This window comes from Oryx dammah, unplaced genomic scaffold (genome assembly GCF_014754425.2).
Source record: "Oryx dammah isolate SB20612 unplaced genomic scaffold, SCBI_Odam_1.1 HiC_scaffold_13, whole genome shotgun sequence".
NCBI classification, from domain to species: domain Eukaryota; kingdom Metazoa; phylum Chordata; class Mammalia; order Artiodactyla; family Bovidae; genus Oryx; species Oryx dammah.
In genome coordinates, this window is record NW_024070197.1 from 58,359,414 (window position 1) to 58,378,507 (window position 19,094).

A 19,094-nucleotide genomic window follows, 5' to 3' on the forward strand; every position below is an offset into this window, starting at 1 on the left:
TTGGCTTCTCCCTGCCACTCACTCCCTCTGATTCCCTGCCCAGTGCCTGCCTTTGTCCGATCCGTCAGGAAGCGGTTTGGCAGTTGAGGGGCTGAGAAATGTCGTCCCCTTCCATGCAGAGCAAAGGCGGGCAGGGCAGGGAAGGGACGCCCAGCAGACAGGCGCATGACTGCCCCATCCCCAAGGCTGCAGGCCTCCTGCCAGTACGTCAGATCCCACGGATGACGCAGAAAAAGCAGTCTCTGCCGAGCCTCACTGGGACTCGAATGTGTATGACGGGGAATTCGTATTTCTTCCCAATGGTCCTCGATTGTCACTGTGCAGAGGCTCTCAGGGGAGATGTGAGATACTCAGATTCCCAGGCCCCACCCATAGAGTGTGGTCCAGACCACCTTCAGGACAGGGACTGGGAATCTGTATTTATAATAGAGGCTGCCCTCTCGTGGAGGACCAGTCCTGGTAATTCTAATGCCATGCCATGATTAAAGGCCAAAAACTTGAGAAACACCAACTTAGCTCCAGGACTTGGACAGTATTCTAGATTACAAAGGAAGGAAGCAGGTACCTTTGGAAGCTGCTGTGTGGAACAGAAAGATCACACAGTGCCTGAGAGCGGACTTAGTTTGTGCGTGAGGCCAACAAGACCATCTCCATGGAGCCAGCCCTCCAGCCAGAGTCTTGCACCCAAAATGCCTTTGTTTTATTCTAGACTAAAGCCAGGCCCACACATGGCACAGATGTTAAGCACACAGGCTCTCCATCTGCTGAACCTGGTTTGAAACTCAGTTCTCCGCATCTAAACTCTCTGTAGAGACCACCCTGCCTCTCAGATTGGTGTTACCTTCTTTAACCCAAAGCATATTCAGAAAGAAAAGTTTCCTTCATCTCGGGCCCTGATTCAGTGACCCATATAAGCAGTCCTGGGGAAAGATAATGTCCAATCGAGCCCTAATGCTCTTAGGGAAATTAACCTGTAGAGGTGGCTGGTTATCTCTTACCAGATAAGAGGCGGGCTTTGTCTGCATATTCTGCCCTCTGTTGCAAGCTGCCTGGGAGACCACACTTTTATCTGATGGGAAGCAGCTTCTCTTCCCATGCGGGTCTCAGGCTTGGGATTTTAAGAGGGCTTAGAAACAAGTGTCCGGCGGTTTATTTATTAAGGACAGGGCAGGCTGTCTAAGAGAGCACACTCTGGACTCTGAGCGCTTGAAATCCAGCCATGGTTGTCTTTCTAAAGGTTGCAATTCCCTTGAAAGAATGACTTGGTTTCTCCAAGCCTCAGTCTCCACATCTCTGTAATGGGTACCAGATGCCTCCCTTTAGGTGACTTGGTAAAACTGTTAGGAAAGCCATGGGCTTACAGTGCAGCCACATGGTGGCTGCAGCTGTCACACACGGGACAGCGGGAGGGGCAGCTTCGTCCAGCAGCGTCTGGGACCAGGCCGTGTTGGCCCCAAGGGCTGAGGGCTGAGGCAGCCCGCTCTTCCCCCTGACGCAGCCCCTCTAGGTGGCCAGCTCGGGCTTCCCGCAGCAGGGCGGCCTCAGGTCCTCATGCGGGTCTCAGGTCTGTAAGAGAAAGGAGGCGGAAGTCACCTCTTGAACGGCCAGACCCTGGAGAGTACCAGCCCTACCACTGACTCCTGGTCAGAGCTGATCCGCCCAGACCCAGGGGGAGGGGACCCAAGCCCACGTGTTGAAGGCGGGCACATCAAAACTGTGAAACCATCTTTGCCTGCGGTGGGTCTCAGTTGCGGCATGTGGGATCTCGCATTATGGCACACGGACTGTGTAATCGTGGCTCGTGGGCTTGGTTGCTGCACGACACGGGGGATCTTAGTTCCTGACCAGGGGTTGAGCCCACATGGCCTGCACTGCAAGGTGGATTCTTAACCACTGGATCCCCAGGGAGATCCCTGTGGCCATCTCTGATCGGCCACAGCCCATACCTCCTTGAAGAAGCTGTCCTTGGTTCTCCCTCCCCTTTTCAGTGCCCCTACGCCTCCCTCTATCTGCTTTCCTCTAGGAACTGAATAATTACCCCTGGTGTGAAGTCTTCCCATTAAACTGGGAGTGATTTCCTTGAATAAAGGACCGGAGTTCCTTGATAAATTATTTGGCACATAATGGCTTCTCAATACCTCGGCGCTATAATGAGGAGTGTTAGAGTTACTGAGATTTGTGTCTTGTCTTCTGGTTTGCTCACCGTCTTAGCACAGAGAGACTCTCTCACAGGAGGTTCCCGGAATGCGGCTGTGGAATGAATGGAGGGGTGGATGCACGAATGAATGAACAAGTGAGCCAAGGCTTCCGCACACAGTCCCGTTCCTGAGCTTAAGGGAACCAGGCTAACTAATGAGTTCCCTGAGATTCTCGCTTGTGTAGATGCCCCAGCTTTAATCACACACAGGTCCTGGAAGGTTGGGGGAAAACAGCTGGCCTTTACCCACAACCTTCACAATAGACTAAGGTCTTCACCGCCAGCTGCCGGTCCTTGAGCCTACAATGTGGACTCATCAGCTGTGTCCGTCCTCCTTGTCCCCCCTCCTCCCCCATCCTCACCCCCTGCCTCCCCAGGAAGGGGCCAGTTTGCAGAGTGAGACCTTCCCAAGGCCGAGGGCCCGAGTGCTTCCTGCCTGCCCGAGCGCAAAGCAGCAGCTGGGCTGGGAGGCTGGCAGGTGTCTAACAGCCCGCTGCAATCCTGCATAACAGGAAGTGAAAGAGAACACCGTATCCAATTGAAGCTGCAGTGGAATATGGGCTGCAATGCTTAATTAACCACCCTCAGTCATCTCGCGGATCTCTGTGGTTGCCACCGGCGGGGGGAAAGTGAAGACAGAATGCACAGAGGGTACAAAGCTGTTTCTGTGTCCCCCGCCTCTCAACTGTTCCATGTAAATTACTTTTTCAATATTTAAAATGAAAATCTCAAAATATACACAGAATCAGAAGAAAGTAGTTGATTCCTATATAGTCATCATTCTACTTCAGTGATTAACTCTGTAAAGCATTTTTTTTTTTTAATTGAAGTATAGTTGATTTGGGGCTGGGGCTTCCCTGGTAGGTTCAGATGGTAAAGAATCTTCCTGCAATGCAGGACACCCAGGTTCAATCCCTGGCTCAGGAAGATCCCCTGGAAAAGGGCATGGCTACCTACTCCAGTATTCTTGCCTGGAGAATTCCATGGACTGAGGCATCTGGCAGGCTATGGTCCATAGCATTGGAAAAGTCAGACACTACTGAGCAACTAACATATAGTTGATTTACAATGTTGTGTTAGTTTCACAGGTATAGCAAAGTGATTCAGTTATATATATAAATATATGCATATATGTTTTTTCAGGTTCTTTTCCATTACAGTTTATTACAAGATATTGATATAGTTCCCTGTGCTATACAGAAGGTCCTTGCTGTTTGCCTATTTTACATATAGCGGCGTCTCTCTGTCAATCTCAAATTCTTAATCTGTTGCCATGCTTTCCCCTTTGCTAACTGTAAGTTTGTTTTCTATGTCTTTGAGTCTGTTTCTATTTTGTAAATAAGTTCATCTGTATCACTGTTTCTTAGCTTCCACATGTTAAGTGATATCCTGTTTGTCTTTGAGGTACTTCCCTTAGTATGATAATCTCCAGGTCCATCCATATTGCTACAAATGGCATTATTTTGTTCTTCTTACGGCTGATAGTATTCTGTCGTATCCATGTACCACAGCTTCTTTATCCATTGCTCTACTGACGGATGTTTAGGTCGCTTCCGTGTTCTGGCTATTGTAAAACAGTGGTGCGGTGAATATAGGGGTGCGTGGATCCTTTCAAGTTGACAGTTTTCTGTGGATATGCCCAGGAGTGGGATTGCTGCTTTATATACAGTTCTATTTTTTCATTTTTTGAGGAACCTCGATACTGTTCTCCATGGTGGTTGCACCAATTTACATTCCCACCAACAGTGTAGGAGGGTTTTTCTGCAGACCCTCTCTGGCATTTAATTGTAGCCTTTTTGCTGATGACCATTCTGACCCATGTGAGAGGGCCCCGGGCCCATGCTGGCACTCTGGTATCTGGCGTCAGGGTCTGGAAGACTCTATCGGCGCTGTTGCTTCCTCACTGGCAGGTGAAGTTGGTCACTGGAGTTTGGCCGGAGGGCCCAGGGATCCCAGAGCTGGTTCCTGCAGGATCATATTACAGTTTTCTTGAGCCTGGTGTCAGCCCCCTGGTGGGTGAGGCTGGTCTGGAGGCATGTGCAGCCTTCATGGAGGGAAGGGCTGGTGCCTGCCCACTGGGTCTTGGCCCTCAGAAGGTGGTGGTTGTTCAGTCGTGTCCAACTCTTTGCAACCCCACGGGCTGAAGCATGCCACGGTTCCCTGCCCTTCGCTATCTCCTGCAGTTTGTTCAAACTCATGTCCATTGAGTCGGTGATGCCATCAAACTACCTCATCCTCTGTCATCCCCTTCTCTTCCTGCCTTCAATCTTTCCCAGCATCAGGGTCTTTTCTAATGAGTTAGTTTTTTGCATCAGGTGGCGGAAGTATTGGAACCTCAGCTTCAGCATCAGTCCTTCCAATGAACACCCAGGACTGATCTGCTTTAGCATGGACTGGTTGGATCTCCTTGCAGTCCAATAGACTCTCAAGAGTCTTCTGTAGCACCAGAGTTTGAAAGCATCAATTCTTCAGTGCTCAGCTTTCTTTATGATCCAGCTCTTACATCTGTAAATGACTACTGGAAAAACCATACCTTTTACGATACAGACCTTTGTTGGCAAAGTAATGTCTCTACTTTTTAATATGCTGTCTAGGTTTGTCATAGCTTTTCTTTCAAGGAACAAGCATCTTTTAATTTCATGGCTGCAGTCACCATCTGCAATGATTTTGGAGCCCAAGAAAATAAAGTACGCTACTGTTTCCATTTTTTCCCCATCTGGTTGCCATGAAGTGGCCCTCAGGTAGGCAGGGTCATGTCTAGGGGGAGTGTCTGAGGCAGTGGTGGGCTCCGTAGTCTTTAGGCAGCAGCCTGTCTGCTCATGGGTGGGGCTGTGTTCTCAGCCAGGTAACTGTTTGCCCTGAGCTCTCCCAGCATTGGACTCTGCGGGCTGTTGGGTGGGGCCAGGTCTTGGTGCGAATGAGATAGAGGGTAGATTTCAAGATGGCAGCCTCCAGCGTCAGCATCCATGCGGCTGAGTGCTCCCAAATGTGTACCCCACCAGGGTGCCCGTGCCCAGGGTGAGATGCAGCTGTCCAACGCCTCTCAGGGAGATTCTCCGAGAGTCACAGGTGGCTCTGGCCCAGGCTTCTATCCAATTACTGCCTTTGTCCGGGGTCCTGGTGCTCATGAGGACATGTGTGGTCCTTCAAGAGTGAAGCCTCCATTTCCCCCAGTCCTGTGGGGCTCCTGACATCAGGCCGCACATTGGGCCTTCAAAGCCCGGTGCCCCGGGGGGCTCGTCCTCCCCGTTCCAGAGCTCCCGGCTGTCCACCCCAGCATCATGGCTGCTCTCCTCAACGGAGCCAGCTCAGGACTGTTCTTCTGCGCTCACGGCCCCGGGTCTCTGCAATAACGCAGAGGGGGTGTTCACTTCTGACTTTATTTTTTAATGGGTTTCCAAAATTTTGTTTCATTTTGTTTATTTGCTATAGAGTCAAATCTGTGCCATACCCTTAGGAATGGTCCCTATGTGTGTGTGTTGGGGGGTGGGGAGGGGGAGTGCTGAGTGAATTCATGCAGTTGTATCCACACACAGATATCTGTACAAATGCACAGAAGGTCTTGAGGTAGCTTATGCAGGTGTAGGTGTGATAACCATGTGATCAGAATGTCTGTGCGGGATGGTCACATAGGGCTGGGTTGTTTCACGTGTTAAAGATGCGTAGGGATGGGTCTGTGGGCAGCCATGAGTGAGGGTCACTGGTGTGTCTGCCTGGAGAGATATTTCAATTGATAGGGCTGAGTCCTTTCAAAGTCAAGCAAGCTTGGCTTCCTTCTTTAATGGCAGATGATTAAAAGGACTCTCAGAGAAGATCATATAGCTCCCCTCTACTTCCAGAACAGACTTGTTCACTTGGATGGACTTTCTGGGGAATCCTTGGGACATTTAAAAAATCCATGGGGGCATGAATGCATTAAAAACCAACAACAAAAAGCTAATGTTTTAAGGGCTTACTAAGTGGCTGGTATGGCCCCAGGCACTTTTCATCATTCACTTGAGCCTCTGGATAACCTTGCAGGGTAGGAACCATTATTATTTCCTCCATAGCGTTGACAAATGTGAGTAGCTGGGAGGTGGAAGAGGCGAGATCTCAAAGCACATTGTTGGGTGTGAGAACCCCCATGGTCTCCCAAGTCAGCATCCTAAAGTACGGAGACAGAAGATGCGCCCCTCTGCTCAACCAGGTTCGCAGTGGATGTAGTTTATCCCACGGCCTCTAGGGACAGGGAGTCTAGGAGCATCAGAACCAGTCCTGGAAAGAGCCCCAGGGCAGAGATGGGTGGACGTGGGTGGCTTTGGGAAGCTCACCTCTGCTCCCACGCCGCCTCCCTGCAGGATGTCAGCAACCTCACTGCCCACGAATCCCACCCTGACTGTCCTCTGCCTTTGCTTGGACTTGAGTCCTCCAGCTCCCTAAGCCCCCTTTTTGCAGATTTTGCGGTGGTTTCTCACTACTGAGTCCCCACTCCTCAGAGGCCAGCAAGATCACCCTAGGGAGCTTCTTGAGGAAGTGGTGAGTCTGGAGTCACACTCCCAGAAATCAGAATTCGGTGCTCGGGAGTGGCGGGGTGGGGAGCCAGAGGCTTGCATTTTCCACCAGCCCCCCTCCCTCCTTGACTCTGATGTGAGTGTCCAAGACCATGTTTTCAGAAAAACTGCCCTCCATCCTTTCCAGGGGTGTAGTTTTAGAACCCTCCTTCCTGCAGCTAAGAAGGAAGCCTGGTCTGAAAGCACACGTGGCTGAGCAGTGTCCCAAATGGGCCGTAAAGTGGGGGCCAATATATTCCTCTAAAAGTTCCACCTGCAATGCCAGGCAGTATTCCTTTACAAGCCACTGGGGGAGAGGAGCAGACCAATGCCCATGAGAAGCCAGGCATCCCTTAAGGAATTTAAATGGGTCAGGAACTCTTAAAGAATTTAAATGAGCATGAAATAGGTAGAGAGGGTTTTCTGGGCCAATATGCAAGCCGCACAGTAAATAGCTATTTTCAGCGCGGAGTCTGGTTGGCAGATTTGCATATACATGTGATGCCGTGAGTTTCTATTTTTGCCATGTAAGTGTGCAGTCTGTAAAGAGAGCCCTGCGCCCGGCGGAAATGCAGGCTTGGGCTGCTGGCCGGACCTGGTGTTCTGTGTTCTGACGAGTTCAGGTGAGAGTCGAGAGACGGGCAGAGATGAGAGTGGGCCCGCGGGGAGGCTTCTGGAGTCCTTGGATAGCTCAGCTCGCCCCTGCGGCCACATCCTCCTGCCCGAAAAACGGAAGTCAAGAGTGGAAAAGTCAAACATCCATTGTGCTGTGACACCAGCCTTCCTTGGTTTAAAACAACTTCCCGTCTTTTTTTTTTTTTTTTAACCCACCCCTGATGTGTTATGATTATCATTGACTTTTCTATTATGATGACCCTTTAGGTTATTGTCGGAGTGCAGACACATGACCGGCTCACACGAGCTGGATCAGAAAAGCGCCTGCTCTTCTCCCTAGGTGCGCTTTGGCTGCAGAGGACTGGAGTGAGCCCGATGGAAGGGTTTCTGACGCGTCTCTCCTGGGGCTGTCCCTGTGATCACTCGGGTATTTTGTTGTTACCTAGTAGGACCTCTCAGGGGTCACTTTGCAGAGTGAACTTGGCATTTTCCTTTGGATCCTTATCCACTGGGAAGGAGGCCATCTTTTGGCTTTTGCTTGCTGCTGCTGCTAAGTCGCTTTAGTCATGTCCGACTCTGTGCGACCCCAGAGACCACCAGGCTCCTCTGTCCCTGGGATTCTCCAGGCAAAAACACTGGAGTGGGTTGCCATTTCCTTCTCCGATTTAACTGCTAAGTCATGTCTAACTCTTTGGAGCCCCATGGACCATAGCCCACCAGGCAAGAAAACCGGAGTGGGTTATTTCCGTCTCTGGAGTTGCTTGTTGCAAGGATGCCAATTAAGGAAAGATCTTCCAGAATGAAGGGAGCTGTGCCTCAGTCCTGAGGAAGGTGGTGGTTGTCAGCCCTGGTTTGCTTACCTTCTGCTCACAGGCTCAAAAACTGCTGAAGAGACAGTGATATTTTGCTAAATTACCACTAATGCTAGTGGTTTCCAGCCTTTGTTTGCCATAAATATCAGGAGACTACCTTCATTTGAAAGAAACTGTGGGACTTCCCTGGTGTTCTAGCAGTCAGGACTCCACACTTCTACCACAGCGGGCATAGGTTAGATCCTCGGTCAGGAACTAAGATCCTGCAAGCCAGATGGAATGGCCATAAAGGGAAAAAAGAAAGGAAAAGCAAAGGGAAAACAAGAACCTATGACTGAGGAACACAGGAAGCATCAAGTGGTCCTAAAAGGACCCTCCCTCCAATACCACTGCCTTTGTGCCTTTCTTTCTTGTTTTTTGTTTATTTGTTTTGTTTTTGCAAAATATCATTTCATTTAAATGGAATATGGGCAAAATGGTGCCTCCAGCTACTTCCGTGTCCAGAAGATGAGCACTTCTGTCTACGAAGAGGGTCAACCAGCTTGATGAAAATTCAGCTGCGGCCACCCAAGGTTGCTAAAGGCAGGATGAGTGCCCAAGGCAGAGTCTGGAGGTTAGGTGTGGCCTCTGCCGAGTGTGCACACACTTTCATTTTTAGAATATTAGTTCCTTTGTTGGGTCTAACCCGGAGTCAGTAATGACTGCTTAGCATTTGGTCACGACACGTGACCATATTTGGCCAATTTTCAGAAACCTCCTAAGCCGTAGTGACATAGCTTCAAAGACAAGCAAGGTGTTCTCTCAAAAAATTATTTTAAAGCACTTTTAGAAAAAAGTTTGTGTTTCCGTTTCTCCTTAATAATTGAAAAAAATGTAACAATGAACGAAGGGAGATGTTTATCAAGCTTTGGGGCTGTCACTTAAGCTTTGGAGGTCTTCTTACAACATAGAGAAGGGTGCTTACACTGGAATAAGGACTTTTACTAGTCTCAGAGAGCTCATGAAAGGAATATACTGTAAACTTTTGCCAAAGCTGCATCATCTTTGAAATAACTTACTGTGTACTGTGAGGAAATTTCTTGCATGTCACATATTATGACTTGCTTCTAAGAATTACTGTTCATTATCTCGCAAAACGGTATTTATCCATCCACCCATCATCTACCTATCCATCCATCCATTTACCCACTCACCACGGCTATCATCCCTCTGCTGATTACCAGAGATACAAAGATGAACACGAAACATTCCCTACTCCCTGCCCTCAAGGAGCTTAGGATCTAGTACAGCAAACCCTTGTCTTGTGCCAGTTTAAGTTTCTGAGAATCCAAAACTTTGTAACTTTCTCACCTGTCATTTTCGCTGCTCCGTGAACGTGAATGGACTCACACAGTGTCTTTGCTGAAACTAAGGAGGAAGATGGAATCTTTGAAATAATGGGTGAGCATAGCTGATAGACCAACGCCCACCCTGAGATCAGCTCTATGGTTTTCCATTGTTAATCATTCTCAGAAGAAGATATCATGCTGTTCTCATGGGTACAAGAGACTCCCAAAGAAAACCACCGCATGTTATTGCAATGTGTGAAACTAACAAAAGTAGAGAGTCCACTAAAAGTCTTGATGGGAAAAATTATATAACAAACTGATAGAGAATAACTTGAGAACTTGCACATAGTGCTTAGTCATCCAGTCGTGTCCGACTCCTTGTGACTCCCTAGATTGCAGCCCACCAGGCTCCTCTGTCCATGGGATACTTCAGGTAAGAATATTGGAGTGGGTTGTCATTTCCTCCTCCAGGGGTTCTTCCCAACCCAGGGATCAAACCCAGGTCTCCCGCACTGCAGGCAGATTCTTTACTGTCTAAGCCACCAGCGAAGCCCCAACTTGCACATAAACTCCTCAAGATGAGGGTCTCAAGGGAATGATTTCCCCTGTTACTATAGGCTTTGGAGAACGCGTGATTTTGGAGCCAGTTACAAATACTTGGTTCTTAGGACCCCAAGCTGCAAGATTTCTCTGAACTCAAGGGAAGCCCACCCTGTGGCATTTCCATTAATATTTTTTTCTTTGGGAGGGGGCATTCATGCCCAATATTGAACGAAACTGGTGATAAATTTCTTGACCTGCTTTTTATTAGCTCACTTAGTAGCAGATGGAATACCAGCTCTAGTAATTTCTTTGTGAGTATTGATGAGTCTAAGTGACAGTTTGAGACTGAAACAACAGACTGGTTCCAAATAGGAAAAGGAATACGTCAAGGCTGTATATTGTCACCCTGCTTATTTAACTTATATGCAGAGTACATCATGAGAAACGCTGGGCTGGAAGAAGCACAAGCTGGAATCAAGATTGCCAGGAGAAATATCAATAACCTCAGATATACAGATGACACCACCCTTATGGCAGGAAGTGAAGAGGAACTAAAAAGCCTCTTGCTGAAAGTGAAAGAGGAGAGTGAAAAGGTTGGCTTAAAGCTCAACATTCAGAAAACAAAGATCATGGCATCTGGTCCCATCACTTCATGGGAAATAGATGGGGAAACAGTGGAAACAGTGTCAGACTTTATTTTTGGGGTCTCCAAAATCACTGCAGATGATGACTGCAGCCATGAAATTAAAAGATGCTTACTCCTTGGAAGGAAAGTTATGACCAACCTAGATAGCATATTGAAAAGCAGAGACATTACTTTGCCAACAAAGGTCCGTCTAGTCAAGGCTATGGTCTTTCCAGTGGTCATGTATGGATGTGAGAGTTGGACTGTGAAGAAGGCTGAGTGCCGAAGAACTGATGATTTTGAACTGTGGTGTTGGAGAAGACTCTTGAGAATCCCTTGGACTGCAAGGAGATCCAACCAGTCCATTCTGAAGATCAGCCCTGGGTGTTCTTTGGAAGGAATAATGCTAAAGCTGAAACTCCAGTACTTTGGCCACCTCGTGCGAAGAGTTGACTCATTGGAAAAGACTCTGATGCTGGGAGGGATTGGGGGCAGGAGGAGAAGGGGACGACAGAAGATGAGATGGCTAGATGGCATCACGAACTCAATGGATGTGAGTCTGAGTGAACTCCAGGAGTTGGTGATGGACAGGGAGGCCTGGCGTGCTGCAATTCATGGGGTCGCAAAGAGTCGAACACTACTAAGCGATGGAACTGAACTGAACTGAATGCTTTATGAAAATATCTGTGGTTTCTGTTGGTGTAGAAGTTACAGGTGCTGTGCAAACTCCAGGATTTTGTGACTACCTGTGGAATTGAATGAGTGCTAAATTCCAGCCAGATGTTATTGCAAATAAAGATGTGATTTTTTTTTTCTTTCACATTCAGAGACCGAATTAAGAACCTCTGCACTAGCAGTCGATTTACTCTGGGAATATGTCTGTGCCCCCGCCTTTGCCTTCCTCGTAATATCTGTACTGACGGCAAACGTGATGAGGGAGTAGACACAGCACAGCCAAGGGAAAGGGTTTCCCTGGTGGCTCAGACAGTAAAGAATCTGCCTGTAATGTAGGAGACCTGGGTTTGATCCCTGGGTTGGGAAGATCCCCTGGAGGAGGGCATGGCAACCTGCCCCAGCATTCTTGCCTGGAGAGTCCCATGGACAGAGGAAACTGGCAGGCTTCAGTTCCTGGGACTGCAAAGAGTTGGACATGACTAAGTGACTAAGCATAGCACAGCACTCACGCCCAAGTAATCGATGCCGCATCAGTGGTCATCCCAGTTCTGCTGTCTAAGATCTCAAAACAGAAGGAATTCCCCACGCGCCTGTCAGTTTTGTAAACTCTCCTCCCGAGGGGACACCGAGTGATGTCCTCAAGGCATGGGCCACGGCTGTTCCTAATACGATAGTGCTCTGTGTCTCGGCCCCACCTGGAAACCACAGGCCTCCTAGCTTTAGGCACAGACCTCCTGCTTCCCAGTTGGCAGTGTTTCCGCCTTCTCAAAGGCCATTTCTAGATTTCAGGAGCAGGATCTGTCATCCTTTATTACTGGAGTATCTTTATTCCCAGTATTCCAAGAGGTGGCCGTCTCGCCATCATTTTTTTTTTAACTCTTTACCAGGAGGCCCCAAACACTGGGACCTCTGTTGGTTTATTCCGCATGCAAGTGTCCTGGCGTGACATTGCAGGTGTGGTCCTTGCTGTCCACAGACAGAAATGCAGGGCTCTGCAGTGGATACAGTAGGGGAGAGCACGTGCCTCAGTGTAAAGGATGACAGCATTCTTCTGTGAATGCAGCTCTGTGTGGTTAAGATGGGATTTGAATACAAACAACAGCTTTACAGAGCTCTTTCCAAGAACACAACGAACTGCAGAAAGCCAAGGTTACCTTGAACATTCAGGACTCAGGGCCCTGGGGCTCTCTCTTTTATTTCGCATAACCTCTGACCTCTTTTAAAAATTGGTTGAAATGTTTCTTTAGGTGCACTCGGTCAACCTTGGCCAGGGATGGAATTCGGCCCCCTGCACGGGGAGCAGAGAGTCGCAGACAGCGGACCACCAGGGAAGTCCATCTGACCTCTTGTGTTAAACCATAGATTGTATCTTCTAACTCCTCAGGGATCCCTTCTTCTCCCTTTTCTCATCATTCTTCTTACTTTGGAATCAGCAGCAACAGTTACCTAACAGCCTTCACTCCCTACCCACATACCCTTCTTTCCTTTTCTTCCATGCATTTGACTCTGAGATGCCCAGTTCCCTAGGAGGAGGGTGTGAGAAGCTGGTTCCTGGGAGGAGAGGGAGAGACCGGGTAGGGCTGGGGAGGAGGTAGGCAGAGACGCGCATTCAGCTGAGGTCTGGGTCTGAGCGGTCCCCCAGGGCAGTCAGCCCAGGACTGCCAGCTGCCCCCAAGGACGGGGCGTCAGCTTCAGGCTTTTCCAGACACTGAGGCTTCTCATGGCTGATGGCGGGTCTCGGGGGGCGGGGATGGGGCTGAGGGCTGGGAACAGTGAGGGTTCCCTGGGACCTGAGCACATTGTCACAGCATCACTGCTCCCGCTCTTTCTAAATCCTCTGGCTTCTGATCTTCCCCCGCTTAACTCAGGCGAGTTAAGAACCCCTCTTGCGTTTTGATTTCAGTCTGTTGTGTTCAGTTTCATTCCCTGCTTCTTTCTTAGCCAGACTTTTCCCCACTGCACCGCATGAATTAAAGGCGTTCTGCGGGCTGCTTCCGGAACCTTCCTGCTATTTCTATCAACTCCGTTCAGGGCTCATTTGTAAGAGAGGGACTTCCTGTTCATTATTTCTGTTTCTGTGCGGCGGGAAGATTTATGTGAAAATGCGTATTCCTGTGCTCCGTTATCACCCATCAATCATCTTGGCCTTTCCTGATGGCACTAACCCTTCTCTCCCGGCTGTCTCTACTCCCCAGGCCATGATGATCCTCACGCCTTGTGCAGGGGGCCGCGTCTCTGGCCACATCCCTTCCTCTGTGGAAAGGATTCCCAGGAGCCACTGAGACAGGCCCACCCAGAGACCCTCTGGACTGTTCTCCGGGTAGCCAGGAACCTGGGGTTCTTCCTGCTGCCTCTGGGTCCTGTACAGCCTCTTCCCTAGGTCACTGCTCGTGGGCACTGATCGAACTTGGGCGATCCTGGCCGTCAGCAGAGGACAGTATAGATAGAAGCGACTCTACAGACTAGAGTCTAGACAGGCATACTAGATTGATCAGCGTTCCCCCAAATTCAGGTTCGCCTAGAACCCGAGAATGTGACTCCTTATTTGGAAGTACTCTATGTAGATCTATACAATGGAATACTACTCAGCCATTAAAAGAACGAAATAATGCTGTTTGCAGCGACATGGATGGACCTAGAGATTGTCATACTGAGTGAAGTCAGACAGAGAAGGAGAAATATCATAGGACATCCCTTATATGCAGAATCTACAAAGAAAATGATGCAAATGAACTTATTTACATAACAGAAGGAGACTCACAGACTTAGAAAATAAATTTATGGTTGCTGGAGGAAAGGGATAGTTAGGGAATTTGGGAAGGTCACGCACACACTGCTATATTCAAAATGGATAACCAACTAGGACCTATTGTATAGGACAGGGAACTCTGCTCAGTGTTGTGTGGCAGCCTGGATGGGAGAGGGGTTTGGAGGAGAATGGATACATATATATGTAGGGTTGGGTCCCATTGCTATTCACCTGAAACTATCACAATATTGTTTATTGGCTCTGCCCCAATACAAAATAAAAAGTTTAAAGTGTTGGGGGGAAAAAGAAATAGTCTATGTAGATATAATTCAGTTCAGTTCAGTTGAGTCTGACTCTTTGTGACCCCACAAACTGCAGTGCGCCAGGCTTCCCTATCCATCACCAACACCTGGAGCTTACTCAAACTCATGTCCATCGAGTCAGTGATGCCATCCAAGCCTCTCATCCTCTGTCGTCCCCTTCTCCTTCTGCCAGTGAACACTCAGGACTGATTTCCTTTAGGATGGACTGTTTGGATCTCCTTGCAGTCCACGGGACTCTCAAGAGTCTTCTCTAACACCACAGTTCAAAAGCATCAATTCTTTGGCACTCAGCTTTCTTTATGGTCCAGCTCTTATATCCATACATGACTACTGGAAAACCGTAGCTTTGACTGACTATATAGACCTTTGTTGTCAAAGTAATATCTCTGCTTTTTAATATGCTGTCTAAGTTGGTCATAGCTTTTCTTCCAAGGAGTAAGCGTCTTTTAATTTCATGGCTACAGTCACCATCTGCAGTGATTTTGGAACTCAAGAAAAGAAAGTCTGTCACTTTTTCCATTGTTTCCCCATCTATTTGCCATGAAGTAACGAGACCGGATGCCATGATCTTCGTGTTTTGAATGTTGAGTTTTAAGCCAGCTTTTTCACTCTCCTCTTTCACTTTCATCAAGAGGCTCTTTAGTTCCTCTTCACTTCTGCCATAAGCGTGTCATCTGTATATCTGAGGTTATTGACATTTCTCCCGGCAATCTTGATTCCAGCTTGTACTTCATCCAGCCCGGCATTTTGCATGATGTACTCTGCATATGTTAAATAAACAGGGTGACAATATATAGCCTTGACGTACTCCTTTCCCAATTTGGAACCAGTCCATTGTTCCACTTGGAGTTCCAACTGTTGCTTCTTGACCTGCATACAGGTTTCTCAAGGCACAAGTAAGGTGGTCTGATATTCCCATCTCTTTAAGAATTTTCCAAAGTTTGTTGTGATCCACACAGTCAAAGGATTCAGCACAGTCAATGAAGCAGAAATAGATGTTTTTCTCAAATTCTCTTGGTTTTTCTATGATCCAAAAGATGTTGGCAATTTCACCTCTGGTTCCTCTGCCTTTTCTAAATCCATCTTGAACATATGGAAGTTCTAGGTTCATGTACTGTTGAAGCCTAGCTTGGAGAATTTTGAGCATTACTTTGCTCGCATGTGAGATGTTTGCAATTGTGTGGTAGTTTGAACATTCTTTGGCATTGTCTTTCTTTGGGATTAGAAGAAAATATAATTAGTGAAGTTGAAAATGAGGTCCTCCTGGACTGAAGTGGGCCTAAGTACAGTGACTGGCATCCTTGTAAGAAAGAGAGACACAGGTGCACGGGGATTCGGTGCCTCATGCCTCCTTGCCTGAGGACAGAGGCAGAGAAGGGATGATGCAGTCACAGTCAGGGCACCACTGGGCCTGCTGGCCAAGGCCAGGAAGGATTCTTCCCTGGAGCCTGTAGAGGGGGCCTGGCCCCCATGGACACCCTGCTTTCCAGCTTCTAGACTCCTAAACTTCAGAGAGCAAATTCCTGTTGTTTGAAGCCCCTCGGTTTGTGGTACTTAGTTCCAGTTGCCCTGGGAAACCAACATGATATATATAACCCATGAGGCCCCTGCTGGTGAGAGGAGTCTTAGATGGAACAAGGAGGGTGATCAGCCCCAAGCTGGTGTTCCCTCTGCTTCCAAGTTCAGGTGCAGAATTCCAGGGGAGCAAAAATTTTAATTGTGAACCAGGCCCTCCAGGTTGTATGAACAGATACTTGTCAAGAGAGAAGGACATTTCCAACAGCAACAGCGTGTTGTGAGTGTGTGCTAAGTCGCTTCAGTCGCGTCTGACTCTTTGCCATACCACGGACTGTAGCCCGCCAGGCTCCTCTGTCCATGGGATTCCCCAGGCCAGAACACTGGAGTCGGTTGCCATGTCCTCCTCCAGGGGATCTTCCCAACACAAGGATCGAACCTGTGTCTCTGACATCTCCTGCTTTGGCAGGTAGGTTCTTTACCACTAGCACCACAGTAGAAACTTAGACTCCTAGCAGTATTCCTGGCCCAGCCCCTGCAGATGTTGGGATAAGCCTGCCCCTGACCTTTCTTCTCCCGGGGTTTCTACAGAGCGAGTTTTGTCCCAAAAGTCCAATTCATGGGGGCACTTCTACTACAGACCCAGTCAAGCATCACAGGCAAGCAGCTTAACCTTTTCTGGATTTTCTGAAATGTCATTGTTTCCCTTCTTGAGGAGAGATTTTAAATCACTTCTGGTTAGTAGGGCAACTTATCGGGCTGATGGTCTTCCTGTTTCCGTATTGACGAAGGCCTCACGCCATCAGCAGCTTCTCTGCCCTGGAGCCTGTGACGGGGTAGCAGAAACCAGGCCCCAAATCAGCGCTTCAAGGGCGTGTCTGTTGCCCCCGGACTGAAGCCCTCACTGATAACACTTTCCAAATTGAGGTGATTCAGATGGGCTTTTTATGAAGAACAAATTGGAATCCCCCCCCAACACACCCCCAGATGATCAGTGCTTTGCCAAGGCCTGGAGTGGCAGTAGTCTGAATGGCCAGCTTGTTTATGAAGATGACGAGGAGGAGAAAGAAATGGGAAAGGAGGAGAGGAAGCCACGTAACAGAAATGAAACAGCCTTCAAAGTGGGTTCCAGGCCGAGGCAGGAGGGCCGGTGCGCCAGACACTGTGCTTTCAGGCGAGAGACAGAATGTATCCCTGCCCTCCAGGGGCTCACGGTCCATCGAGTCCCAGCTGACTCCCCAGTGGGGGCCCATCCTCGGTGGTCATCTTTCCTGCACCTGCAGGGGGCACCTGCCTGCCAGCCCCATCTGACCTCACCTTTTCTCCCTGGGTCCCTTGTCCCAAAGCCGGCAGCTGCTCAGGGAACAGATCCATGGAGGATGAGGTCGTGGGAGGAGCATGGGACAGGATGGCCTGGGCACCACCCACCTTCCTGTGTTCCTTCACAGAGCTGTGTCTGTGTTCAGTCGCTCAGTTGTGTCCAACTCTTTGCCTCACGCACTGTACGTAGCCCACCAGGCTTCTGTGCCCATGAGAGTTTCCAGGCAAGAATATGGGAATGGGCAGCCCTCTCCTCCTCCAGGGGATCTTCCCGACCCAGGGATCCAACACACATCTCTTGCATTGGCAGGTGGGTTCTTTACCACCACCTGGGAAGCCCCTTCACAGAGGGGAACCCCTTTAAATGTCAGCCCCACTTCCTCCTCGCCCCGGGTTGGGGTTGCTGTAGTTCCTGCTTCCCATAAGAGGGCAGTGAAGCACAGGGAGGCCACGGTGACACAGCCAAAAACAAACGGAGGGGTGACTGGCATCCACAGGCATCCTTGGGGTCCTCCACCCCCACCCCAATCAGTATTTTACCCATTTCTACGAGCACAGGTGGGGAGGAGTCATCTGACCTGGCTAAGCCACTCGTCCATGTCTATAACATGTTAATAACAGGGCGACCTCTCTGGGAGTAGGAGGCGACAACTGAATGGTCAAATATGTTCAGAACATTCAACCCATTACTGGGAAAATGGGAAGCATACATCTGTTTGGGAGGCGGTCCAGGACCCAAAATTCTCCAGGTCTTTTGCGGTCCCTTCCCCGACATCCCTTCCCCAGGCACAGGGCACCTCATTGATTTCGGGTTTTTTGGTTTTTGTTTTTCATTATTTATTTATTTTTATTTTACTTTACAATACTGTATTGGCTTTGCCATACATGGACATGAATCTGCCACGGGTGTACATGAGTTCCCAATCCTGAAGCCCCCTCCCACCTCTCTCCCCATATCATCTCTCTGGGTCATCCCAGTGCACCAGCCCCAAGCATCCTGTATCCTGTATTGAACCTAGACTGGCGATTCATTTCTTACATGATAGTATACATGTTTCAATGCCATTCTCCCAAATCATCCCACCCTCTCCCTCCTCCACAGAGTCCAAAGGTCTGTTCTATACTTCTGTGTCTCTTTTGCTGTCTCGCATAAAGGGTCATCATTACCATCTTTCTAAGTTCCATATATATGCGTTAGTAGTCTGTCTAGTCAAGGCTATGGTTTTTCCAGTGGTCATCTATGGATGTGAGAGTTGGACTGTGAAGAAGGCTGAGTGCCGAAGAATTGATGCTTTTGAACTGTGGTGTTGGAGAAGACTCTTGAGAGTCCCTTGGACTGCAAGGAGATCCAACCAGTCCATTCTGAAGGAGATCAACCCGGGGATTTCTTTGGAAGGAATGATGCTAAAGCTGAAACTCCAGTACTTTGGCCACCTCATGTGAAGAGTTGACTCATTGGAAAAGACTTTGATGCTGGGAGGGATTGGGGGCAGGAGAAGAAGGGGATGACCAAGGATGAGATGGCTGGATGGCATCACTGACTCGATGGACGTGAGTCTGAGTGAACTCCGGGAGTTGGTGATGGACAGAGAGGCCTGGTGTGCTGTGATTCATGGGGTCGCAAAGTGGACATGACTGAGCAACTGAACTGAACTGAATACTCCACTGGGTATATGTACCACAGCTTTCTTATCCATTCGTCTGCTGATGGACATCTAGGTTGCTTCCATGTCCTGGCTATTATAAACAGTGCTGCGATGAACATTGGGGTACCCGTGTCTCTTTCAATTCTGGTTTCCTCAGTGTGTATGCCCAGCAGTGGGATTGCTGGGTCATAAGGCAGTTCTATTTGCAGTGTTTTAA